Here is a 27,842-nt window from a genome sequence, read left to right as displayed (position 1 = left end):
TATTTTATTTTATCGCTGTATTATATGCAGATTGAAAAATTTAATTATATGAATCCTTTGAACAACGAGACAGACACGTTTGAAAATAATAAAGATGATGATAGTCGGGATATCGAAATCAATAAAAATAATTACAACAGAATACATCGATGAATAGAGAGAACTTAATTATTTTATATTATTACCGATGAGGTATTAAATGCCATGCATATTAATTAATTAAAACACGTAATATTCTTAAAATGTATCTTTATAATCATTGTATATAAATAGCTTAATAAAATTCTTTAGAGACCAAACCGATTTCTATACACTCGTGGACAAGAGTATGTACTTATGTACCTCTTCCTTTCGTATTCCATGGTCAAACGGCTGATGCAAAATGTCAGCAATCGTCGTCCCCGTAGCTAGCAACCATGACATTTTTTCTTGCCAGTAATCATCAAGATATCGTATGAAGACTGGTTTTCGAACGCGGTGTGAATTTCGCTCCCAGGCCGATCCCTACGTTGATTGTAATCGATAGCTTTGAACGCGGTCACCTGAATACCCAATCCATCGCCATCTGCACGAGATTCCCTAGGACCCTGGAATCCACGTATATCTTCGTGATTGATATCTCTCTGTCATTGATAACGTTTATATATTATACATCGTTTCGCGAAATTTTCCTTGATTTGATTGAAATCGCCGGTGAAACCGAGGCCGAGATTTATTAATTCGTTATTCGAATTACAATTCGTTGGTATTTTTTGATCTCGATTCGTTTCGTTTCTGAATTCTGAAATACGCGAGCGATCCTCTTTCTGCGTGGAAATTTTTGTGAATTAAATAAGAATCTTGACTTCTTAAAAGAATAATGAGAATGATTAGAAATTCGTGAATGATCTTTATAAAAAGTATTTAATCTTTCTTTTATTTGAATAACGAAACGTGCAATAATATTACGAGGTTAATCTCTCGTGAAATTCACACCCCACATAATTTCTCAACTTTATTTTTTCTTTATTCTTTCCCCGTTACGGAACAGATCAAAAGTATTAAAATTTTAATCCAAACTTAAATTCCAAAGTTGTATCTTACTTGTATTTACCCTAATTTCTTAAGTTTCCACCGACTATAAATTTCTAGTAATTTTCCTCGGCTATAAGCAGCAAAATGTATAACGCACTCTATTTATTATATACAATTAATTAACATAATCTTAATCTCATAATGAGATCTTACGAGCGTTGTTGAAAAGTTGTACTTAAGACTGATTTTAAATATCTTTCATTCACAAATCTGAAAGTTAAGAAGTGTCGAAATCAAAGTAGATGATAAAACATTGAGTTGATATCTTTGAATTGATTCTTTGCAATTTATGTACAATAGAAAATACAATCAATAATAGTTTTTATTTTTTCTATTATATTAATAACTCAAAAATTTCAAATTTTTTGCAAATTATGGATAAATAATTTCAACGAAGAAGAGAGATATTTTATAAACTAACAGTGGAATTTTGTATTTAAATGATATCGAAAGAAGATGTTTCCTTTTTTAAAACCGCTGATATAAAAGAAGACTATCCGATGTCCATTTTCTTCTGAAAGGGGAACACGGTTGCGATCGATGCCTTTGTTACTGTTATTATTAACATATAAGAGAAAGAAAAATGCTTTTGATCTATCCAGAAATTGTTTTTACAACTCCGCTAGCACAGATCGGATTGACTGCGTCTTTCTTTGTCAGTACGGACCACCAAGAAGTGTTTAGACTAAACTTACCTCACGATTCAAACAGTCTAAGAGAAATAGAATCAGCCAGGATCGATAGAGGAATAGAAACTATATTGTCTCTTATATAGAAAAGACAATGGTACTTCCGTTTTACACGTTTAATTTTAAACGAGTTCAAACAACAGTCAATTGTAATAAATCTTTTACAAAATATTTGCATTCGTTCCATATATCATACGTTCCAAATATATATCATACGTGCAACAACAAGTGAAGATCGAATTACAATTATACAACGGAAGATTTGTTTAAAAGTGATGTGTTATTGACTTTTCCAGATTGAAGATTCGAGTTTCTTTTCACTCACGTAATAATATCTGCGACTATCTTTAAAACTGTCACTTTGTTGAAATACTGAAGAGAAGATAACACAAAGATGGATTTTTAAAATAAAATATTACGTCAAATTTTTTAATATTTTCTTTTTATAGAGAATAAGAGAATAATGCGTCGATCACAGATGAAAAAGAAAAATATAAGTAAATAAAGATTGAAATTTTTTAAAAGATCAAGGCATCTCCTATACTTCCACGACCACGACCATCGAATTATTTTATTTCGACTAATGAAACTTCTATTTTTAACTCACTTCAATCTTAAACACTTTGTAAAAAGCGTCAAAGTAATTTCTCCAAAAGTATTCTCCAACCGGTTCTTGAGCGATTGCACGTGCTGTTTTCATTTAAATACGGAGAGGGAGGGGGAATAGACGCATTGCCACGTGCGTAGGTAAATGAGCTCCATTAAAATAAATTTTCGTGGAAACGTAATTAAGCACTAGCCGCTGGGAATTACATTGGGATCGGCGAAAACAACTCTTCTTCGAGCACGTCCACTCCAGAGTACCGGGGACCTCTTCGCATAATTAAGCCCTTAACATTCCTATGCTCTTGGCCACCACTCAACACGCACGAAGGAATGCAGTTTCGTTTGAACGTTTCGTTATACACCTTCTAGACAAGTTGGCCCCATCCGTCCCTTCCTCCCCTTTTTTTCAAGTTTTTCGTTCGACAGTTTGGACGACGCCATGATTTCTTGCACCTGGACCTTTCTCCTCCCTTGTACCTTCGTCATCGTTTTCTTCCATAACCAAGAGAGAGGGGAAAGTTGCAAGAACTTTTTGACCAAATGAAAAAAAAAAAAAAAAAAAAAGCACGTGAGATTCTGTGCCATTTCAACGAGAGATATTCTTGTCGTCGAAAAACGAGAAGAACGAGAGTGCCCTTTCTTTCTTTTTCTTTTTTCTTTGTTTGGGATCTGGCTCGGTGGCGTCGCGTGTAAAGGGATCCTGGTGGTCTTACCTCGTGTGTCCAGTCGGATTCGGCGTACCGATCTTGAGAATGGCTAATTAAGGGAGGCCGATGTTGCATTAATTCCAAAGAATGTTATTTTAATTGTTGGGCGTTTTAATATTCGTGAAACAATTAAAGAGTTAATTCTAAATGCTAAAAAAAAAAAAGAAAAAAAAAAAGAATGCAAAAGTTATGTAGTAATATATTAGAATATCGATTAAAATTAATTTATTTAAACGTGTGATTCGTGTTAGATTAGAAACGAGACGATTTTTGTATATCAACTTTTATGTTTATCTCTCAGGTTCTCAGAATCGATCCATTGAACCGTGTTCCATAAATATAAATAGTTCTCGCGTATCCGATAGGACAACACCTGATCGACATTAGAATATTCGCAGCTATCGCTCACTTAACAGTACGACAGCGGCACGTCAACAACTTTCAGCGCACGAGCAAGACACCATATTTCGTAACAAGATGAAATAAATACGTCGTCATTAAAAGGTATACGTAAACGGTATAACGACAATTGCATTTACGATTATAATAATTTTCACATTATAGAAAAAGTACGAATGTAATGAATCTGCCTGCTCGTCTAGAAAGGAGATTTCAAATTTCAAATCAAGGAGACGTGGTAACAACGCATGGTAACATCGCATCTTCATACTGTCTCTTTCCAATCGTCTTGTAACGAAGATTTCAAGTAACTCGGTGGTGAAACCTGCCCGTTTAATTAGCTCGTCCGACACGAAACTCTTTATCGTTGCCGAGGTAACTATCGGAGAGCGCCACCGTGTAGCAACGAGTGTACACTGCCATAGCCTCTAATCTCTGTCCGATTTCGACGAAACCTTATCGTGCAATTATCAGGGGGTGGGAGGGGGGAGGGGGGAGGAGGAGGGGGGGGAGTGGAGAAACGGTCACACTGTAATCTACGGTATCTTGCGAGACATTCGGTCGGAAGGGTGGTAGACAGCGGTAAATAGAGTTCACTCCACTGACGTGAAACGTGAAGATCGAGATCGAAAGAGCAACCGATGTCAATGATCCGGGAACGATATCGTGGAGCCGAGATTAGATGATGCTGCGCGACGGACGAAATGCAACCGTCGTCTTCGGGTTTGTGCAATTGCAATTGAAATCGGTTTTGCGATATAGAATGAAAAATACGAGAGAAGGGATAACTTTGGACCATTTTACGTATCAATTTGTATCGACCGGTTAATATTTGAAAGGAAGGAAACATTTTTGTATATATTTCCTTTCCATTTTTCAACAGAATTCCAACTGTAATTTGACGAATTTTCGTTGACTCGATGGAACAAGAATGATGGAATACGCGTAGGCTTTATAATATGGAAAATATATCGTGCTTCATACGTTGTTTAATGGTATAGTGAGATTATATTTTATCAAGAAGGTTTCTCTCTTGTACGAAAAACTTATAGAAGTTTGATATTATATTCTAGTTAATAGAAAGGAAAAATAAATATATTATAATCGTGTATTCAATAATTCTTGCTCTTTCTCTGTCTGTTGTTTTTTTTTTTTGCAAATAAAAAATTTTGGTTCATTTTCGCGCAAGAAATATCTCTGAACATCCGATTCTGGCACAGGAAATGCATCATCTTTCTCGGAAACACGATTCGCGGAAAACTTGTTCAAACTTGAGATCGAGACAAAAAAGATTGAAGAACCAAAATTACAGTTAACGCGGTATACTGATTAAAGCAATTAAATTAAGAAGCCATCCGAAATTTGTCCAATGATGTTTGTCGGTATACATATTCAAGTAACCGTGTGCATGCATATTTGAAGGGTGGAAAATACAACAATTAGCGAGATTTCGGTCGAATTCTTTTCGAAATTACATGTGGCAAAATTGAAAATTAAACGCCTCTGTTTTCCTGTTGCAAATCAAATTATAGGAATAAATTTATTGTTATGCGAAATATCTGGCGTGCAATCTACAATATGCAAAAGCGTTGTGGAAAATGAGATAAATTCATTTAAAATTGATCATATACAGAGGGATTCTAATTGATATTCAAGACTCATTATTAATGTCAACGTCAATTTAGTAAAATTGCGAATAATGGCGTTGAACGTGTACTTTATTACATATTAGGGAGAAAATTAGGCTTGTTTTAGTCGGCAACATAAATTATTAGCGTATAATTTTAATGTTTTATCATTGCAAATTGCGAATGTACAGAATATAATATGCAAAAATATATCGAAAGTATTCAATGTATTCATCGCGATATTTAGAGTGAAACGAATATTTAATTAGATTTTATTTTTTAAATTTTTAATCATCAAGATATCTGTATAAATCTGTATAAACTGAATTTAAGTTATCAGTATTCGAGTATGGAAAATTTTCATTTATTTCGTTATCGAAATTAAAATCAATGCTACATTAAGAGAAATTCAAATAAGAGAAATCAAGATAAGTTTAACGTAATTTAAACAATCGTTACGAAATGTTACAACAAATGGATGGATAGTTCCAATATAGTCGACAATCAAAGCAATTAATCGAAGAAATTTAATGATCTTAAACTGATTCATTTGATAGAGATATTTTAATAAGAAATAATTAATCGATGATTCGATACTATAAAATGTAGCAAAAATAATTAATTATTACGATTCGTTTGTCAAATTATTTCGAATATCATCAACTTGTTACTTTCGATGAAACGCTAGTTTCAGAAAATAGAATGAACGTCAATATCGATGTTTTCAGTTTTGCCTTAATAGTCGAATTCTGCCACTAAAGCAATTAAAATTGAAAAGCTTTTATCTCTAATACAGGTGGTATCGATTTTAGTTTCAAGAGTGCACCCAGAGCTCGTTATATACATATATTCATATGCGCATGTCGATCATGCATAATCAACGAGAACATCGATAACGATTGTTCACGTATGCATTAAATTGATTACTTAACGATCCATTCAAAATATCATCCGCTAAACACTTACGTTTTGATATTTTAGATAGATACTATAATTTATGCTTCTTCCTTTTCTTCTGATTTTAAAATTCCAAAAACCATTTCACTTTGTTATAAATATTTATGGGAACAATAGAAATTTAGTATTTATTATATAGAAGGAAAATATGAATAACCAGACTTTTTCTTATCATTTTGTTTTACCTGTATCTAAATAGGTAAAGTTTAACATTGAATAGAGAAATTATAAATAGTCTTTCTTAGATTTTTGTCTCACTCGATGTTTCTAATGGCTTACGAACGTATTAATCTTGATCAAATTGATATTAATTTTATTCTAAGATTGTCCTCTTAAGATTAAGAATTCTTTTTTTTTTTTTCTTTATAATTTGACCTTTTTTCTCATCAAAATGTACCTTTGCATCTTCCATTATATTCTCGTCAATGGCAAATGTTTTTTTTAATGGGGAATTTACATTAGTATAATTCTATTGATCGCATAAGATGTAATAAAAGGATAGAACATAGATAATAAATTGAGTTATTTCACTCGATAAAGAATATCTGCCATGTTAACGTGAATATCGGCTTAACGCATCATTGTTTTTTAAGGGTTGTTTCGTTTTTATACTTTCTCGATATGAGAATGTGTAACACATATGGTCAGATAAATACTCAAACATTATGATATAAGTTTAACGTCATGAAAACCAATAAATTGTAATGGACATAATATTATTTTATTTTATGACGTGTCATTCTTCGAAATTGATGAAGTAGATTTATATTTAAATGATAAATATATTTCATGATATTTTAAAAGTATTTGAAATTATTTAAATATTAGGACATTATAGTATGATGTGTAGTAAATTTACATATATAATGAAATAAAATTAAATGAAATCGAAGTTTTTTTGTCGATGAAACTTCGCTTTTGGATCTTAATATCGTATAAAATTTATTCGACATAGAACATTACATTAAATTTCTTATTTTTACGAAAAAAATTCTGTTTTTGATCTTGCTCGATAATATTTTTTACTTTATCCAACAAATTTTCCTCCAATAAAATTTGTCTCTGTTATTTTAAAAGATTAATAACAATTTTGTGGTGAAAATTTATTATAAAAAATTATTACTTGTTAATATGAAATATTATTACTTTATACGTATGTAATGAGAAATTTAATGATTTTTCTCGAGAAATGTGACCACGACACGCTTGAATTACTAAAAATAACGAAGGCGGTTTATGGATATACTTGGCTGGTGTTTCTAAAAGATACAGGCCAGAATTCTATCGATATAGTGTAGGAAGTTATAACTACACACTCGTTTACTCGTTCACTCGTGTATTTTTAAAAAAGAGCTTTGCATTAAAATATCTTTCTGGTAACCAAAGATATATATATATATATCATTAAGATGCAGATATATTTAAAAACCTGAAAATACAAAAATCCATTTTACCACGAGAAAAATCTTTGATTATAAATACATATCAAAAATGAACATTGCAACGTGTTTTATAATAAATCACACGGAATAAACTCAATGCACAAAGCGGAGGGAACGAACTCGTTTCATAAGTTCTTACGTTGAATGGTAATTTTTCAGTCGATATCGTTCCAAGAACGATCGTATCTCTTCCGAAGAAGTTTCAAAAAACCTTCTACGAGCTGTGTGTATATATATATATATGTATATGTGAGCTGTATATATATATATCACGGTTATACCCAATTAACGTATTCACGATACCCAATACAATGAAATCGACTGAGAAATGCTAACTGGAGGAGTCAGCGAATGATGATGAGAAAGTTTCGAGATTCTACTTTGATCTTTTTATCCCAGGGGTCTACAACCTGACAGTATTTATAGTGTTATCCACCGTGGCAGATTTATCGAAGTTAATCGGAAAACCGGAGTTTTATACATCCTGTTCAAAAGATCCAGGTAGTAAACAGACTTTTATCGCTATCTGAATGAGCATTCTTTCTCGAGTTCGATGCTCGATTTTATCGATTTAACGGTCGATACACGCTCTTTTATTATCTTTATTTATTAACTTTATAATTGCTAATAAAAACGTGTATTCTAGGGATGGCATCAAGCTAAGTACGTACTTATTAGGAATGGGTTCTTCGATATATATTTGAAATTTGAAAATTTAAATTATCTTAAAAATTTGGGGTTTCGAAAATTCGTGAAAATAATTTATGAATCCGAGTCGATTTCAATATCATGGGTTTCGAATACTGTTAATTATAAGAAACAATGATGTTTCGATGACTATTCTATTCTATTCATCCTTTTATTCTATATTGATGTACTAAATTGAACTTTCTTAAAGATATATATATATTTAAATAGATATTAACAAGAATCTTTCACTAATAGTTTTGGTATCAACAATATTCTCTATCCTTGAGAATATACTTTTTAAGAATACTTAATAAGTGATCATTATTTAAATAGAATTAAATTATCCATAAAGGATAACATAATTGATTTTAAAGATAACAGAAAGATCGATTAGATAATAGCATTTCTGATAAAATATTCATAAAAAGCTTCAAAATCTCTCTCTTATAAGCGTACTTATAATAATCCAATCAGACAAAGTTTGAATCTGCGAGGTATTCCATCGCTATTGATCGTATACAAGAAAATGGAGTTTGATTTAAGCTTCAGAAAACGAAAGAATCAGAGAAAAGTTCGTATTCCTTTTTGTATATATATATATATATTTTTCGTTCGCGATAAATCTTCAGTATATCCAACATAACATAATGCGTTCAGTCACGAACGTAGCATCAAATCGTTCTGTAAAAATAACATTCTGTTTCTAATAAATTCGAAGGATCGTCGATCTCTCGAGTTGAACGACCGTGCCCAGCTTATTGGTCCAAAACTGATTTATCATCGATATCCTGATTTAGAACAGTCTTCGAGTAAATGACATTACGAATACAAAATAACTAGAGACAAGAAATCTCCACCATTTATACGTTGAACTTTTGCAAACGCGATTATTTCGTAATGAAGAAATATCAGAGAAAAATATTAAATGATTGCAAAGATTAACGCTAAAGAAAAATCCTCGAATGTTTATTCGATCAATTATGGAGGGCACTGTCGAAAAATTTTATTCATTCTTGACAAATAGTCCGATCGGTTTTCCTATTAAAATTTTCTAAAAGCGCAATTCTTATATTTATTACGCAACTATTTAAAAATACAGAAGAATCCTGTTTCTCCAGGATCCCAGGAAAAGATTAAATTCACCCGATGACCGAGTGAAAAATATTTAATCGCGTACCGAGGAAATAATGCACGGACCGGCTGTATACGGGAATAATTTCCAATGAACGCCAGATAAATCAGCGAGACTGATCATATTTTTCCTGCATTATTAGAGCTCGTATATTCACGTGTGCACTTACATAAGTGTGGGCAACGTTCATGCATCCGCGCGCTATATCCACCGGAGAGTGATGTATGATGGGAGTAATATATTTGGGTAGCGTAGAGACGTATTAGGCACGATGTCGATATATTCGCGAGCGATGCATAAATCTTCCTGGAAGATGGCGCTGCTGGAAAACTATCGGGCCTAGGCTTAAATCGTGGCGTGAAAAAGTTTCGTCGAAAGGAATTTCGACGCGCAACGTTGAAAGCCCCCAGCTTCACGTTCTCCGCTGCGAGCGATGCATCTCAATTATGATATTCTCTGATATACATCTCATACGCGATTCAGTACGCGCGTGTAATAATATCTAATACCTTATCAACATGGATATCAAGGAATCAAAGCTGTTGTGTCATACTGTTGGCTTGGTGCATTGGAAGCAAACTCCGCGTTTTGTAGATGGGGCGACGTGATTACGAGAGGAACGCTTCGAACGATAAAAAGTTAATTGCGAGGAAGTGAAAATGAGAGGATTATATTTTATCGTTATTAATATTATAAATTTATGGGAAACATTATAATCGATAGTTTGAAATTGGCAATTAGGATGTTTATGAGGGACGATGTGAATATATTTAACGTTTATAATATTTAATAAATTACATCACATAGGTAGATATAATATGTTAGGTGAATTTATTTATCGTTTATCTCTTTTCATGTCTCATCGTGACTTATAAAGTGCACATTAAAATACTTTTTAAAATTATTAAGTTTCAATGAAAACGATACTTTCTCTTATTGTATATTTCATCAACCAAGTTATTTATCAAAAAGTAATATTCCGATGAAGAAAAAATGCATTAATAAGATTTTTAATAACGAATCTATAATTCTTCTGAAGATTGAATTCTTTTGAACTATTGAATTAATAATCAAGGAGAATTCCAAAAACTATCCTCCATGCATTTTAATATAATATCAATTTAACATACATAAATTATTCGTATAAATTTGATACTTTCGATCGTATCTATTCTATAAAGAAATCTATCTCTCATCTATCGTTACATTCAAACTACTGGATCTCTAAGAAAAAGTCTCGATCTAATTCGTCAAGCATCTCACAATCTTCAAGCCACCATACCCTATTGACATTTATATTTAATCCACGAAATTACATATTGGATATTGCCTGCGCTTTTCAAAACGCCAATACGCACGAGCATCGTCGCAGGAGTGAGTGATATACGATACCGGTAATGCATTCCAACAATGTGACGGTCACGTCATGTCAATATCGTACAACACGATGGTGGACGATGCATAAGTTAGTGGAGAAGTACGAGATTTAGAAAACTGGCCGTATAGGATTAAAACGGAAGTACATTCTATAACGACGATCTAATCCTGGTATTCAAACCGATATGGCGAAAGTAATTTCGACATTCCAAATAATGTATGGCGTCGATACCACTTCTCCACGTAGACTCGATCGATGAATCGAACGTGGATTATTAGACGGAGGATAGGGCAATAAGTTCGTGGACATATTATAAGCTGCATGCACGGCTATGTATAGTAGTTCATGAAAGTATTCGAACTATTATGTTACAGGAAAATTCAAACCTAATTTGGAAATTGTTATTTTAGTGATAGATTGGTTTATAGGATAATAATAGAGTAGAACATAGAAGATAGAGTAATGAGAATACATAGATTGCAGATTTCTATGCGATAACATATGTACTTGTGTCATGTACGTTTTGCATAATTTGTATGATATAAATATAAGATGGTCGGAAAGAAGATTAAATTAAATTCGAATTAAAATTCGGTCAAATTGTAACTTACACAACAAACAAGAGAGTTTTAAATGAATTTAAAGACTTCGAGATATCGTGTACAACATTAATATTATCGTTATAAATAATATCTTTCCAGAAACAAACATATCTATCGTATAATTTATCTTAAAATTCAATCAAACTCTATTAAAATTAAGAAAACTTTAAACCGCTATAATTCCGAAGATAATGACTTTTAATCAACGATTCAAAGATCATTAGAAGCGCGGAATCTTCCCCTTTAAAACGCTTTTTGATTTATCCCGATACGACTTCCGGTTGCCGAGATATCGTCGTGTAAAGAGAAGAGTAATTTTTAATCGTTTATTATCTCTGTCCTTGTCGCTTACTCGGATCTCTCGCTCGCGCCTCCTCTCACTGACCTATCCCAAACTCTAGACAAGCGACAGACGCATTTCCTGGAAAAAATGTAGGTCAGTGGGTCGCGGAACCATTCACAGTATTCGCACGAAACTTTGAATCCTTATATCTCGGCAACCGATTGAGATATCGGGATAAAACAAAAAGTGATTTCAATGGCACGATTTTCTCTGTACAATGAATATAGTTTAAATGATAAAATTTTTTATTTCTTCTTACGTTTTCCACGCGAAAAATTAGATATGAAATTCAAGTTCCAAGCATACATATATAATAAAATTACTGATATTTTGCAATATGTGTATCGCACATATAATCTCGTGCCTTATAGTAATTACAGTAGAATAGTCTAACATATTTTTATTTTAATAGTAGCTCGCTATTGTTTTCTGTTGACCTAAAAATTTGCCAAGGAAATTACCGATTGTCTTTATTCCTGCATTTATCCCTGATGATAGAGATTGCTAAATAATCACGTTTCTACTATTTATAATATTCGGAAGATTTCGACCTATCATGGTTTCAAGTTATATTGATTTCAGATATGTTCACGCAAGCAAATAATTGATAATTTCGGTTTGGGATGTGATAATAAGATTAAATCGAAATAGGATTATACTCTAATATCGTAATTGATCGAGTATCATAGTTCGCCTTAATTGTTTAACGTTTGATATTTTTTTTTTAATTAAACACAGAATAAACGATGTCATCTTTTCGTATTCCTACGTGAATGTCTTTACACCAATTAAAATTTCCCAATTGTGCCATTAATTGAACGGTACATCACGCGACAACAAATCGTTCAAAGCACACAAAATTTCGAGAAATTGCTCCATCCTGTTAAATTTTTTCACGGAAAGAGAACAATACATCGCCTCACGGATTAAAGCACAACACATCTCGTTATAGCATCTCGATTTGAATGGTGAAGCTAATAATTATACGGAGCACGAATGACGACGAGAGATGGAATCTAAACATTCAATCGGGCAGGCATTTCGAAACTCGATATTATTCTCTCGATATAAGCGGTCTTCGTTTATTATCGAAAATGATTCGAGAGGCATTTCGATTCGGCGAATGATCGGCGAAACGATAAATGTCAGAGTTGAATGAGTTTCAGCCACGATTTCTATGTGTTTTCTTACATGGTTGGGCCGACATAAGAAGAAATAACCACCTTGCGAAATGAAAGCCTCTTCGTACTACGATTATGCTTTTTTGCCACGTCTCAGTCATCTATTACAGGTTGCACAAGTGTCAGCTTCGTTTCGATCTTTTGTGCCACAATCGTACACTACGGTGGTACTAAAGAGTTCTATGACACGGATACAAACGAGTCAAATCGTGTATTAATATCAAGGACATTTGAACCCCTACCCCTACACAATTCTTACCAACGATTGTTACGATGCTAACAATGAGGTTCTTTCGTGTTGCACGCGAGAGGATACTTATATAGCTTGAACATGAGCTACACTTTTTCATTATATCATTATATACGAGATGACACGTTATTTCATGTGCCAGCACGTTTTGTTTCATGTATTTGATTTCTAGGATATATGTAGAATCTCAAGAAAACGTATGATACTTATTGAATTTAGATATTCTATATCCAATTTTAGCGTGTTTGAGGGAAACAGATTTAATTAAAGGTTTCGATATATAAAGGTTTGATTTGATTTTTGAGTTGGTAAATATATTAATGTAATTTTCACACGTTATAAATAAACAGTTCGGAATTATTTATTGTGAAATATAAAATTTCTCAGAAATAGAATGTTTGTGAATTAATCATATGTTAGATTCGATTTTGTAATATTTTTCTTATGAGTGTATTTTTCGAGAATGTAACTAATATCTCTTCGATAGAGTCTGAAAAAGCTTCGGGTGTTGGAACGAAGCATCGATATAAAAGAGTTTAATGGATCTCTTAATGGGCAATTAAGTAACGATCTGAACGTTGGATAGCAGATAGTTTCTTTTATTGCCCTTATAGTAGGCGTTACTTTATTACCTACATACAACCTACTCTTTATTTTATACTAATGCGTAAATTTGAAACGTCGTTGTAATGTTTGACGAGCTGGTAGAGAACACGTCGCGAGAAACCGTAAAAACCGTAGTTCAAGCGATGTAAAATTATTTAATTTCCCTCCTATTCTTTCCCCCCCCTCTCCAATTATAAAGAAATTTTCTTTAATCGTTAAATTGAAATTTATCCCCTCCCCATCTCTCCTAAAACTGTTACAGTATCATTGTCGTTGCCATATCAAAGAGGAAGTATCATATCCGACATGAAACGAGAGGAAGAAGAAAGTTGAGAAACGAAACTCGGCTACAAACAAAAAGTTATTCGATAACAATCAACGTCAATGATCGCGATCAGTGGAAGAGCAACAAGTCATCACTCGCAATTCTCATCCCTCATTACGATGCCCTCCTCATCTTGTAATACAAGATCTCTCTGACCAGGGTTTGGAACGCTCGTAATCCTGACTTCTCGAGGTTTCGCCGCGGGTTATCGTGACGCGAAGCGGAAGAGATACACGACAAGACCGCCCCAAGACCTTGAGAGGGATGTCCAACTAAATGACATCTTGAGCGCTCGGCTTTTAACCCGTTGCACCGCCGCCATTCCGCTCCACGATTCCTTTTACTCTCTGTGCCAGATACTGGACACGGTTACGTGACGATAGCAACTTCCGACGATGAACTTCCGATTCTGTGTATCTCGGCTCGCGCTCGTAAATTTCGTATAAACTTCTCCCCTCCCCTCTTGGATTGCATTGCTGCGCAGAGATTACGATTCGGTGACGTTTGCGCGTTGTCGACACGATGATTTCGCTCGTGCATCCGTAAGAATCCGTTCGATAAGGTGTTCCTGTGACGTGTTAATAATAGTTAATTTCTTTTCAGATATAATTAACTCGTTGTATTGGTGAACGGGAGGAATTGGAATTAGATTTATACACGTATTAAAAGCGAATCTGAATCCGCGAAGCACTCAATTTGCATTGTAACACAGGGATTAATTAAGGCAACGTATCATTAAATATCCGGGTATCGCGTCATTAATTATAGAGCAAAGTAAAGAGAGCGGTTGATGAAAATTAAATTTCCCGCTAAATTCATTACCGTTCCTCTTCAAAAGGGATTACCGTCCCTCCGAAAAAAAGGGCTCGACACAATAGTAGGACGCTTATTAAAAATTTAATATTACACAACAAATCCAGCGTTATCCGACCTATTTCTTCGCTATTCTTCCAAGGATCTCGCGCAATATCTCGAGCAAATATCTAAGCAGGCATTCGACTATAAAAAAAAAAAAAAAAAAAAGAAAGAAAAAGACGAAGAAGAAGAAAAAGGGTCTGACGAGGGGGAAAGGGCGAGGCGAAGCGGTAATCCGGTGGAAATTAACCTTAAATCATTCCTACCCCCTTAATCCCGAACGAATGGAGTGTCTCGTGAAAAGGTCAATCGGACCCGATCGAGGGATCGTAATATCTTTTCCTGATATCTATAGAGGAAGCTACCAGTCACGGGTGTCGATGTTTGACTTTTTCCTCCGTCGAGGTGGGCAAAGGTCACCAGGATCGATTTCTCTTCCCTTTGAAACGGTCAAATCGTCCGGGGTACGGGCCCTCTCCCTTTGCTGTTCCACCGGGATAATGGAAGGCTGGGAAGAGGGAAGAATAATAATAAATAAAAAACGAAAGGATCGGTGGAAATTAATTCCATTTTAAAGAATTAAAATAATTGGAGATTCTTGGAAGAATTTTAAGGGAAGGGATATATATTGAAGTTTCTTGAAAGGTCGCGTTATTATTCGAAAGCGCTATTTTTAAAAAATGCCCGATCGGGGATTACCAACTTTCCACAAACATAAATATTCCGTTCGAAATAATAGGCGGCGTAAGATCTATTTTATACCGATCGATAAATCCTTTACAGCGATAAAAAAAATATGGCTCCAATCGGTCTACCATTAAATAACAATATTTACGATCAGATGTTCCACGACAATAAAGATTAAAACAATCGAAAATAGGTAGTTCAGGAGAAGGTCTTTATCTGGATAAAATTTCAAAAGGCAAAATACAAAGCCGCACGAGCGCGCTATTTTACGCGGCGTGGATATATGTATAATCTATAAATCCACGTGTTTAATGAATTTTTCGTTAATATCAGCGATTCAATCTACAAATGGCGCGTCGCCTGTTTTGTCGTGCTCGCAATTCCAATTTATAACTCGCAGGGCACTTTGATGCATCGCATTGGTTATTTGTATTGCGTTATTCAATGTTTGGCCAAATACACTCGTGATCAGCCATTCAACATCCCTTCCATTATGCTACAGTTATCGTTATAATCGGTGAAACTTGGCGTCAAGCTTTCACAATTCCGATCGTTTAACGGTCGTTTAATAACAAAAGTGTATTATCTATCATTGCGAGTGTCAATTAAACTTATTCTCCTAATGGATATATAATGTTGAAACTAATTTGAATCATCGGATCACTTAATACTTCTTTCTTCTTTTTTTCTTCTTATAGTAAATTTAAATTCTGATAGCAAAAATTTGTTAAGACGTACTCACTCGGTTGGAAATGTTGGAAATTTAATATTTAATATTTTTTCCACTTTAATTTGAGAATTGCTTAAGAGAAACGATCAACTGATACTTACAACATTTGAAACACCCTAACAGAAAAATAAATCTTTGTATATAATCTTATTTCAATGATCAACGAGGTTAAAATCCCATTTACATATCGCGTTATTCCACCAACTTGCCCTAATAAAAGAACGAAATACCCTTTCACTGTCGGGAATCAACTTTTTCATCCCAACTGGCCGTGGCACAATAACATCAAGACCGTGCAAAGATTTTTCTACGCGATCCAACATTTGTCAACGTCCTAATAATGTTTTCAAATTTTCGCAGCCCCTAATTTGACGCCCCCCGCCCGGTCATCGAGCAGAGCTGCCGGTTGCACCCGTGACAAATGCCCGCGCAATTCCAAACTAACAAAGCGTCATACGTAATAAACATTACGCCCGAGTTTTCCGTCCACGAAAAATTCCCCATGGGCGAGAGAGAGAGAGAGGGGGGGAGGGAGGGCGAGAGAATTACAAGAAATAAAGCATGCTGGCGCCGCGATACGCCGTGCAATCAGGCCGGCATTAAATCCGCCCTCGTTTCTTTTACCATTTTGCGCTCTGTGACCAGGGGGACGTAGGTGGCAAAGGAAAGAGGGGGACACGTTTTATGCGGGCGACGAATTTGCAAACCCCGTTGCCTCGAAGCCGACAGTGTTTAACGCCGATGATAATTTATTATTACGGCCGGTGTAACGTAATCTGTGTCACGTTTTACAATTTGCCACCCTTTCGCGCAATCCACCTGTGCCATCCACCCGAAAACCGTATCCGTCTCTCTCGTGCGCGTGTGATTCGCTTCTGTCTCGTCCAGAGGTCTCCACCGTCGCTTACCTAACCTCAACCGTGAGCCAACATGGCGGTCGCATAAATGCGCGAACCCTTTAATTACTGGTTTTATCTGATGCACGGTGTAATGATGTTGCAACGGCATCGAATATATAATTGGCGACGGTGTGTAGAGATAGAGATAGAGGAAGGGATGGAAGGATGAGCGATCGACGTATCGAGGGATTAAATAAGAAAAGGGCGGATGGTGATAATGCGCGAAATACAAGGGGTGATTTAGATCGTGGCTCGAGATTATCGCCATTGAGAGGAGGCTGGGATGAATACGTTCTGAATGGATTTACCGTGTACCTTGAGGTGAGTGCGAAGAGAGATTACGTTACGATCGAGAGATCTCGTTCATGCATCTTATCCTGGAATTAAATCTGTTCGCCGTCCCTTTTCTAAGCTGGTTTGCCGATACCGTAATTACCGTCAATTTGGATCTTTTGTGGAATAATAATCGTTTGCATTCATCGATTAAATTAATTCTCGTTCTAAAATTACTGTATCTCTCTTTTTTTTTTTTCAATTTATTCATCGATTTTGAACAATATTAGAAGCACAGAAGTTACGAACTGGGTTATAAAGTTTATCGAAGTTTTTATCGGTTGAAAGAAACGGTGCATATTTTCCTGTAACAATAAAAAAGGAAAAGAATTTACAAACGAATTCTTCTCTACGAATATCTACGTATAAACTATTCCAATAGAGAAAAAGGAGAACACGCCGATGTGAGATAATTTTAAAAAACTCTAAAAACGTATCCCCGTCGCTTGCACGTAACGCGATGTGTATCAATTCTCACTTAAAATTCCGTGGGACATTTTGTTCCATCGAGTTTGGCGCGAATGCCCGTTTCCTGCATCAAACTGATCCCGGGAAAAATTTAGTATAAACATGGAATTTCAGCGAATCCATCCATTTAGTATTCCGCTCGTATAAATCTCTGCGGATGCCTTCTTGCTTTTTAAACGGGGCGGCCAGTTGTGTAGATTGCAATCTGGCGGGAAGGAATCCTCGTGAAATTATACTCGTAACGTGTGTTGCGTCACGCTTACGTAACGAGAGGAACGATTTTACTACTGCCATTTTTTAATAACCAGTTGCGTCCTCTTCTTTCCAAACTCATTTCTCCGCTGGTTTATTCTCCCCTCGTTCCGAGTTTTGCGCCTCCACCACAGGTGTAACTCATGTGTTCCACTGTCACGCAACGATCTGGTCAAACTTTTCTTAAGTGTCTTCTGATTTTTTCTTGAAAGACGATCTTTTTTTTTTTTATGTTGATCGAAGAAACTTTGGCAATATAATCGATTGCTTATCGAGTTTTTATTTCACAAAGGTATGATTAATGTTCGAAGGATTGGAATTATTTTTCATTTCTTACGAATTAAAGAAATCTTATTTTTTGTTCTTTATCTCGAAGCAATCATTTCTGAATGATTCGTGTATTTGTTTATCTGAAGGAATATGGCCAAGATATTGATCATTTCTTTCCGATCATTTTATTATTTATATAATCATAAAGTAATATTTTCATGCATACATTTCATGCCCGCCTAAACGCAATTGGCATATTCATCAAATGTCAACATTCTGACGGCTGAGCACGTAGTTGTACGTGATGCCTCAATCACTCGAACCTTCATTGAATACGAATCGAGCTTTTTTTCTTGTTGAGCAATATCGGCCAAATATAAATAATACAGAGTTATTACCCTAACAATCCAAATTATGCTTCACTAATATATCATTTCCTTTTTTTATTTTGCCATTTATAAGGAAGCAGAGGATAACAAGACCAATTACGATACATTTTTATGAATTATAAAGTAAATAAATTGCCACGGCAATTTAATGTATACGTTCGATTCAATCGTTTTAATTTTCTCAACTCTTATTCCGCGACAAAAAAAGAAAGAGAAGGAGAAATAATATTCTTTTGCGTGCAAAAATCTCTTCTCCATTCGTACAAAGAAATTACGCAATACAAATTCAATTATTCATCTTAATATATATTCACAAACAGGGGTTTTGCATCTTTAAAATCATTAATATCTCCACGCGTTTCATTCATTTGAAAGATTGGATACAGGCAGGCATGGAGGCAACGATGTTCGCCAAGGCATCGCGTTATACCACGTACTAATTCTCCCCACGGCTCTCTGAATTCTTCGCTTCAAAAGAAACATCTCTTTCTCCCCTTCCCCTCCCTTGATCTGTGTTTTCTGAGCGTGGTAACGAGGACAAGTCGTTCCTCGTTAAGGGGAAAGCCTTGGGAGAGAGAAGAGGGGTCGTGGAAGCAACCGGTGAACTCCTCCTCCTATCCACGGCAAATCCTCTCGCGAAACCTTCCTCTCCTCTTCTCTCCAACCACCCTTTCTCCCCTTCTCCCCGTTTCAACTCCCGCTTTTTCTCAACGGCCCTCCTCTTATTATGTTGATCCATCGGATGTTGTCTACTTTACAAGTATATTGCGACCTCTTCCCATTTCTGAGGGGGGAGAAACACCCTTTCGTTATGAACGTATACGTTTTCGATAAGATACGGCCGACTTGTCTGCTCATTTCAATACGAAAGCTTGAACGATGATCCGCTGTGAAGGCAACCGCCCCGTAAAGGCAATAATAAAGCGCGTCAACCGTGATGATCTAATATTCTTGAAATTTTTCTACGATACCTTTGCTTCCCTCGTAATCCTATTCATTTCGTAAGAATAATTTATGATAATATTTTGAAGGAATGAATATTGTTTGATAATTAAACACGGGATTAATTCATTTATGATGATCATATATATATATACATAAATGAATATTTATGCAAAGTTTAATTGACTGAGATATAGTTAACACCGTGCGGAAGAATGGAAACGAAATACCTTTCTTTCTTTTTTTGATTTTCAAATTGCAATCGATATCATCAAATAGAAATCAATAAAATGAGTTTAATTTATTTCACAAGTTATCTGGATATCAGTATCATTATTTTGCGATAAGATTAAAATGTTATTTGTGAGTGTTTCAGTTTCTTCAGGGGCATAAGTGACGTATTTAAAATTAATACCACGCAACAAGGGAGGTGAAGAAATTTATCCCCGTGGTTGGCGATTCATCGTCCCCCTCCTCCTTTAATTAAACCACCGGGTGCACACGCGGAATTCGAACAGTTCCGCAAATAATTTTTCCAACTCGTTCGTCCCTACGGCTGCGACGACAAATTTACGACTTTTTACACGAATCCCGCGAAGAAGCTTCTGTTGCGCGAATTTATCGAAGCGTTATACCGATACACGCTCGGCTACGCGAATTCGCAACTTGGATCCACGTGCATTCGTTCGATAAAAATGATATAATTTTCACCATCTGCGTGTAACGTCGATGTATCAGAATATTTGTCGCTGCATTACGTTATACTCCTTACTCGTGAAAGATGACTTTGAGCGAAAATTGAAGATTTTGAATATTTGGGGGAGGAGAAAAAAAAGAAACGATTGCTTTTATGCAAATGATTTCTTGAAAAGTTTCCAATGGATTTCTGTTTATATAAAGATTCCTCCTTTCCTTTAACGTGCTTCTCTTTCAGAAAGGAAACAAACAGAGATAGAGGGGATAGCGATTTGAGTTCAACTCAAAGAAATTCAATCGAAGTAGATCGAGGTGGGAGGAAATTTAAGGAATCGTCTTAGAAATATAAGGATGCGCCAAGAAATCTCCATTATAATCATCACATATTATCTATAAGTATCGTTCCATAGAAAAAGTAAGTTTTAATCTGAAAAATAGCTCTGGTCCCTGACCATCTCGTAAACTCTGTGATTTATCGATCGATTCCATTGAAAGCAGACCGAGTTTCTCCTTAACGATTCCTGCAAATGAGAAACATTTCGACGTTTAAGATCTCTTCTTCCTTTTTTTCTCTCCTTCACGGTGAAGCAAAAGCGTGAAAGAAGTGCGGGCCCTTTGTCATTTTTGTTTCTTGGACCGTCTTGGATCTGCATAATACGTGGCCTGTCCACGAGTTCCCATGAACAGTGGATGCGGATGCATAATGAAGATGCGAACAGGTTCGCGCGAATGGCCGTGATATTCGTATCACGCCCCTGTTGTCCATTATCGTTGCTCGAACACGTTTTTCAAGCGGCGATTGCGCCGGTGAACCGCGCCACTCCTCTTATTTTTCTGCCAGATATCTCGCCGCGCGTTTCATCTTCGCCGAAGAAACGAAAAAACGAAGAAAGATTAACGAGAACTACCTTTGGATGTATTTTGCTCATCTGTTCATCGCGGATAGATGATTCGATATTAATCGATATTGATAATTGAACTTTCGAGGATAAAAGTTCGTCTCGTTGGATTAAAATTCAATACGTCTGAAAATTTATCTGAGAATTTATCCGAGCGAAATTAAACCTGTGAAATATGATAAAATTTTCATATCTCGTTTGAGAGTTCTAAATATAATAGGTATTTGGAAGAGTAATAGTTTCTATGAAAATTAATATTTTCGTTCTTCCGCATTTCGTGTTATTTTTTTCGCTGTTTATTTGCCCGTAACGATATGATGTCCAAACTAATTCTGAATTTTCCCATAACGATATATTCGTACAAAATGAAACGAAGAATTAAGTTTTTATATACAGATATATTCCGTACGGATGCAATCCACGTGGAAAATGACGAGATTCATTTTATTCTTATATTATTATATCAATACCAATCAGTTTTACGAAGTGTTAATCTTTTAGATATACATACAAATCACAACACGATCGAAGCATAATAATAAACCGTACCAAACATTCTGAATAGAAAACGTTCCCCTCTATTTCTGCATCGCGAAATTATACGTTAAATTAACCCTCCCTTCTCGCAAGATTTTTTCCTCTCTGGAAACTTCTGATTCCCTGTGGAGCCGTTAGCGGGTAAAAAAACAAAATTGGACGAAAGAATGAAACCGAGAGAGAGGAAAGAAAAACAAAGAAAGAAATCGAGAATGAATGAAAAAGGAAAAAAAGAAAAAGAAAAGAGATTATGAGGAAGAGCGAGTGCGATGAAGGATGAAAAGGAGAAGGAATGGACAAAATCTTTTGCTTTCCGGATGGAAACTCGTTATTCTGCGCGGTAATCGTAATAACTATTCTCCTTCTCCGCCTGCCTGGCCAAGAGCACCATCCACTTTCGCGTAAACACTGACATAAATTTCCACACGGTCCTCCTTCACCCCCTTTTACATTACGTCCTGGCCATCCTGAACCACCGTTAACTGTTACGGACTATCTAGTACTTCTCGCCCTTCCCTTAACCCCTGGCTACCCCTCCTATTCGACCGGAACAAACTCACGGCCGACGGTTTTCCATTTCTCCTGATCGATTTTGACAATAGTGGCGGCACCTACACTTAAGCGCTTAATACGTATAACGTGCTTATGGCCGAATCGGGAGAATTGTTTTGCAATTTGTAGAAGTCAATTGGAGAAGGAATTTTTCTTTTATTCATGCAAGAAGAAAAACGAAAAAGATATTATTTAACGTGATTCCATCTTCGTGGAAATTTACTACTTATTTGAGAAATTTTTCTCTGGTGAAACACGATGGAATGGATTATATATTTTATTGAAAATTTTGTTCAATGGCAAGTATATTTTTAATCGTCAAAATATAAAAATGATGCGATATTTACGGCAAGTGTTACGGACCAAAGACCAAGAACAAAACGAACTGAATTGTGGACGAAGGGAGTACAAAAATGGCAAAGATAAAAATGGAAATAATAAAGCGATCATGGACGAGGAAATGGTGTGACTGACAGGCTTCATAGTTTATTCGACAAGTAGGAGGCCACGGGAAACCTACATCGTATCTAACTTGTGCTTTGGGTTAACAGCCTTCGGTATTCGACGGTGTACTATGATGTATGACGTGGTGTCAGGTTCCAATCCTCTGGGAATGTTATGAAAGCGGGTTCTGTGCTCGATGTAAAATATCGTTGATCCGGCACGCGGTCTGGGCTAGTACCAGACACACTCTGACCAGTTCACAAGCCGCCAGGTTCTGAATGGCAGCCGCCGATTACCAGCGCATCCGAGAGTCTTTCGAATCCGCATTCAAGTGGCTTTATCCCGGATAATCTGAAACATGGATGCGTTTAACGACTTTTTAATGCTTTTCCACTGATTCGAAACGCTATACGGATTGTTTGTGTAAGGATCGTCTATGCTTTGACAGTTTGGGAAAAAAATGCGCTGGGAGGAAGAAACTTCGTGTGTGGGATTGTTCGAAGTTGTTTAAATATCGTATCGGGATTTGTATTATTTTTATTCGAAAATTGGAAGATGTTATGTAAAATTAATAATGGACAGAATGGTTTTGATAATATCTGTTATAAAGAATATTATTGAAAAAGTATTGAAATTTTGAATTTAGAGAATAAATAAATTAAAAATTGGGAAAAATTATTTATTCAGCGATATTTATAGTGAATGGAGACAAGTTATGAATGTAGATATTCTAAAATTTTCGAGATACAAATTTGTAGAAGCAAATGTGAAAAATTACTCAAGTATAATATTATGTATTAATTTTTCAAGATATTATAAGATTGTATTATGGATTATGTCTGTATATAACTTGTAAGTGAAACATTTTCAGATCTACGCCTATATCCTTCTTTATTATTCGTATGATGATTAAAACGAATAAATACGAAAAACAGATTGCCTCAGAATATTTTATATTACGTTATAAATCACGTTTCTTAATTGTAATCTTTGAATTTTCATAATGAAGAAATATTTATGGTTGGATATATTTATGACAATTTGAAGAAGAATATTTGTCACGATTTTATGGCTTGGTGCCACCTAAATAATGCATATTCATAAGATATTAAGTTCGGAGAACAGGAAATGGGAAGGTCTTGGGAATATCTTCTATTTTTCAATAGTGACGTTTACCTCCATGTATCATGTAGCGATTAGCTGTTCTATTAACAGAATAATGAATATAATTACGTGGGATATTTCATTAGAATTCTGGCGAAGCCAAGAGTTTTTGCTTTTTGAGAAAATATATTTTTTGGAATTAAATTTTTTAGTTCGGCACATTTCTAATTTTGGCTTATTCTAATTATACTTTTTTTTTTTTTTAAATTTATTACTTCCATGTCACTAGATTTTCAACGAATTATACTTCATTTTAATTTATTTTTCATTTCAATTTGCATTTTTTCATTTTTTACTTTCATTCCACATTTATTATAGTAATTTTTTTACATTTTTTTTTTTTTAAAGAAAATAGTAAATGGCTATATACTATTTCAACTTTCTAACAACGATATTAATCTTTGAATATCGTACTGTAATAGAACGTACAGTGTGATTAATGTGTTCCGTATATTCCATCAGTTTAAGCCAAGGATTAAAATTTTGTACTAAAGCCAATGAATTCTACATAATGAATAATCATTGTCAATCACTAGTATAACCGAACTGACTCAGTTCTGTAAGATTAATGAGACATCGGTACATATATTCGGAGTCAACGTCGAGATTGGCATCGTTTCTGTTACATGTACATTTCTATGTTTATAAACCAATGATATGGACATTTTGCATTCCCATCGAACAAGGGATTAAATACGATCTGGTGAAACATCGATGAGGCTGACTTGCATGTTTTACGTATGCCATACATAAAACATGGTTTGACCAACGTGATGTCAAATTTTGATCATAGATTTTATAGATAAGTTTCATATAAAGTAAAGAAATCAAGTGGAAATGAATTATTTGACTACTAAGTTTTTCATTTTTTCATAATAATTTGATTAATTCTAATTATTGCTATAATTTATACATATATGATAATTTTCTATTCATTTGAATAAAAATTATCTATTTTAATCAAGATATATAACGAATAAAGGTATTAGAAGCTTTCTCTTTTTTTCCTTTGGTCTTTTTCTATTGTATTTTTTTTATTTTTATAGCAATTAGCAATTGATGCAATTTAACAAAATTTATGAAACTTTCTAATCATGTGATAAATTGATTTTTAACGCACATTACCTTGTTACTTGTAAATAATAAAATAAATTAATCTGTCACAGATTAATTTATCAGTAAATTGCTTGTAACATCCAAAAAATTGCTTTCAATTCTTAAATAACGGATTCAATCTTCGTTATTGGTCACTGTACTGCCGATTAATATCTTCGTCTCAACAAGTATTTTTTTAAAAATATCATCATTATCGTCATCAAGAATTATTTGCTATAAAATAATTTAGATTTTAAAAGGAAAATAAAATTTTACGAATTATTTCTCTTCTTCCTTACCATTAATTTTTTACTCTCAATAATTGTTCATTGGACCAAGACAAGAAAGAAATTTTGCAATTGAAAGCGAACACCGAACTGAACTCGCGAATTAAAAAGAAGGAAAGAGAAAATGCATAGTATCGGTATCTTGATATAGATAAATTACTACAGTTGACCCTGACACGTCGATTATCTCACGAGCACACGTCTCTGATTACAATTCGATTTCTCAGCCTTCGAGGCTTTTTAAAAAATACATTAAATCCGACACTGTTCTAGTCACGCGATTAGCTTTCACTGTATTCCATGAGATTTCGAAATCGTTCGATTTTTCTTCGAAATTAACGATGCATTGGATAGGATCGTTGAGATGTTAGAATCCACTGTTCTAGGAATCTAGTCGTTATGAGCAACCTCGTAAAAGTTTGAACAATAATAAAATTTAGGACGAAATTACAAGATGTAAAATAATAAATTACGAACTTGATTCCTATCGATAAAGTCATATAATTAACACCTTTTCATATGTTAAACCAACATTATTGATAAAATTTTATAGATCATAAATAAAGTTATCTATAATGTAATTATTTTTTATGTTACAGCGACAAGTACTAGAATCATTTCAAAGAATCATTGAGTATGTATTAAATTAAAACTAACAATCTTCTACAGTAATTTTCATCGTGAAAGCATAATTATACTATATAAATGATTAAAAAAAAATTGACATTTAGCTTTAATCTTCACATTTTTTTGACGAGAATTAGATGTAACGTTTAGGTAATGACTCAAGAATTTGTGTTATTAAAAAAGAGAAAAAAGAATTTACGGTAATAATTCAGAGACCGTTTTATAATTCCTTCCACTGATGGCCGCAATAACCATCAGCAAACATATATAAAAAAAGTAAGAAGAAGATTTTTACATAACATTCTTTATTTCATCAGCTAATGCTCTTTATATGACAGTTCTAACTTAAAAGATTTTTTCTTCATTTTTATTTATATTAATTTTCTTCAAATATTATGTTTATCGTATTCTATATCTTAATACAGCATTCGTTCATGTTAAAAGATAACTAAACATCAATAGAACTAATAACTGAAGAAAATTATTACTATTGATATAACTATTTTACAAAAGATTATGTACAATTATATGTATATCATCAAAGAACATTCTTTATCAATATCTTTATTTATTAATAATAAGATACATATAAATAAAAATGAATCAAATACTAAAGAATCTTCGTGTTAAACAAAAGGGCAATAAAGAAATCGAAGAATCAAGAAAATGTTCTGACGATAGATATGAAGTCCCCGTCTCGCGGGGGTCACCAGCCATCGGGCACGGATTCCACAGATTCCAATCTTGCAAGTTTTCTGTACATAGCTTCATTCCTATTATTTAATTATAATAATTTAAAATTAATATCTACTACAAACTCATCTACAAAATTAATATTTATTATTATAGAAAAACTAAAATCACAAGTAAATTTGAATTAACGAAATTAATCATCTTTCTTCTCTTGTGATTTTTACAAATATTGTTGAATTAATTTATTTGAACTGAATTTAACATTTCATTATATTTTTCGTTACAAAAGTGGAATCTCTTGGAATAATTTTCATAATTTAGTTGTTCGATATTCCATGGTGCGTAAACTTTAATTCTCTCTTAATTTCTTAATGTAATATAGTGAAATTGTTTCATAATCAGGAACGAAAAATCTCGCTCCATCGAAGGATATGGTAAACGGATAGGAAAACAACGATATACATAACTAAGCTGTTCTCAAACGTAGAAAGGGGATTTAGGAAAGGTACCTTTGCAGATACCTACTCGATGAGGATTAGGAAGTGATTTGCAGGCGATTCCCGATAGCGACGGAAACACGAAAGCCAGAATTTATCGTGATCGCAGAGAGTTCTCGTAGTCATGAAGTTTCGAGGGGTGTTATCTCGCGCGTGCACCATCTATGCACGAACTATCAGTTTTCATGAACATGTTTATGACGTAAATAAGCGTTCTACCCTTTCAATCCCTCCAATCTTCCGATCGAAACATATGTTCCGTGGTGCTCATTAACCTCGTTTCGGCTTGGCCGTGTTTAAATCTGTAAAATTATCAATGTCGATGAAACGTGTTTTGGGTATTAAGTGTATTTCTTTTTGAACGGGTGTCTAATGATAACGCTTTGCACGAAATTGCAGAGTTTGAAAATTTATTCGATATTTATAAAGTTCGCCTAGAAACAATTATAATAATTTATTCCAACTTTTTTATAATTTTAAAATTTTTATCCAAACAATTTATAAAAGGATTTATCGG

The 27,842-nt window shown here is 34.4% G+C and overlaps 1 protein-coding gene and 1 long non-coding RNA gene across 2 annotated transcripts in view; one reads left to right on the top strand and one right to left on the bottom strand.

Moving 5' to 3' along the window:
• The window catches only part of LOC100870541 (neural cell adhesion molecule 1), a 314,994-nt gene that overhangs the window by 139,811 nt on the left and 147,341 nt on the right, over positions 1-27,842 (top strand). The gene's annotated exons all lie outside the window — the stretch shown is intronic.
• LOC147656454 (uncharacterized) overlaps positions 22,980-27,842 on the bottom strand; it is a 94,155-nt gene continuing 89,292 nt past the window's right edge. The window contains exon 2 of the long non-coding RNA XR_015294399.1: positions 22,980-23,313. This is a non-coding gene — a long non-coding RNA (uncharacterized LOC147656454). The remainder of the gene's footprint in view (positions 23,314-27,842) is intronic.

This window comes from Apis florea, unplaced genomic scaffold (assembly GCF_048593485.1).
Source record: "Apis florea isolate Af1SG1 unplaced genomic scaffold, ASM4859348v1 contig_3766_pilon, whole genome shotgun sequence".
NCBI classification, from domain to species: domain Eukaryota; kingdom Metazoa; phylum Arthropoda; class Insecta; order Hymenoptera; family Apidae; genus Apis; species Apis florea.
The sequence above is the reverse complement of the archived record's forward strand: the minus strand, read 5'-3'. Positions and strand labels throughout refer to the sequence as shown.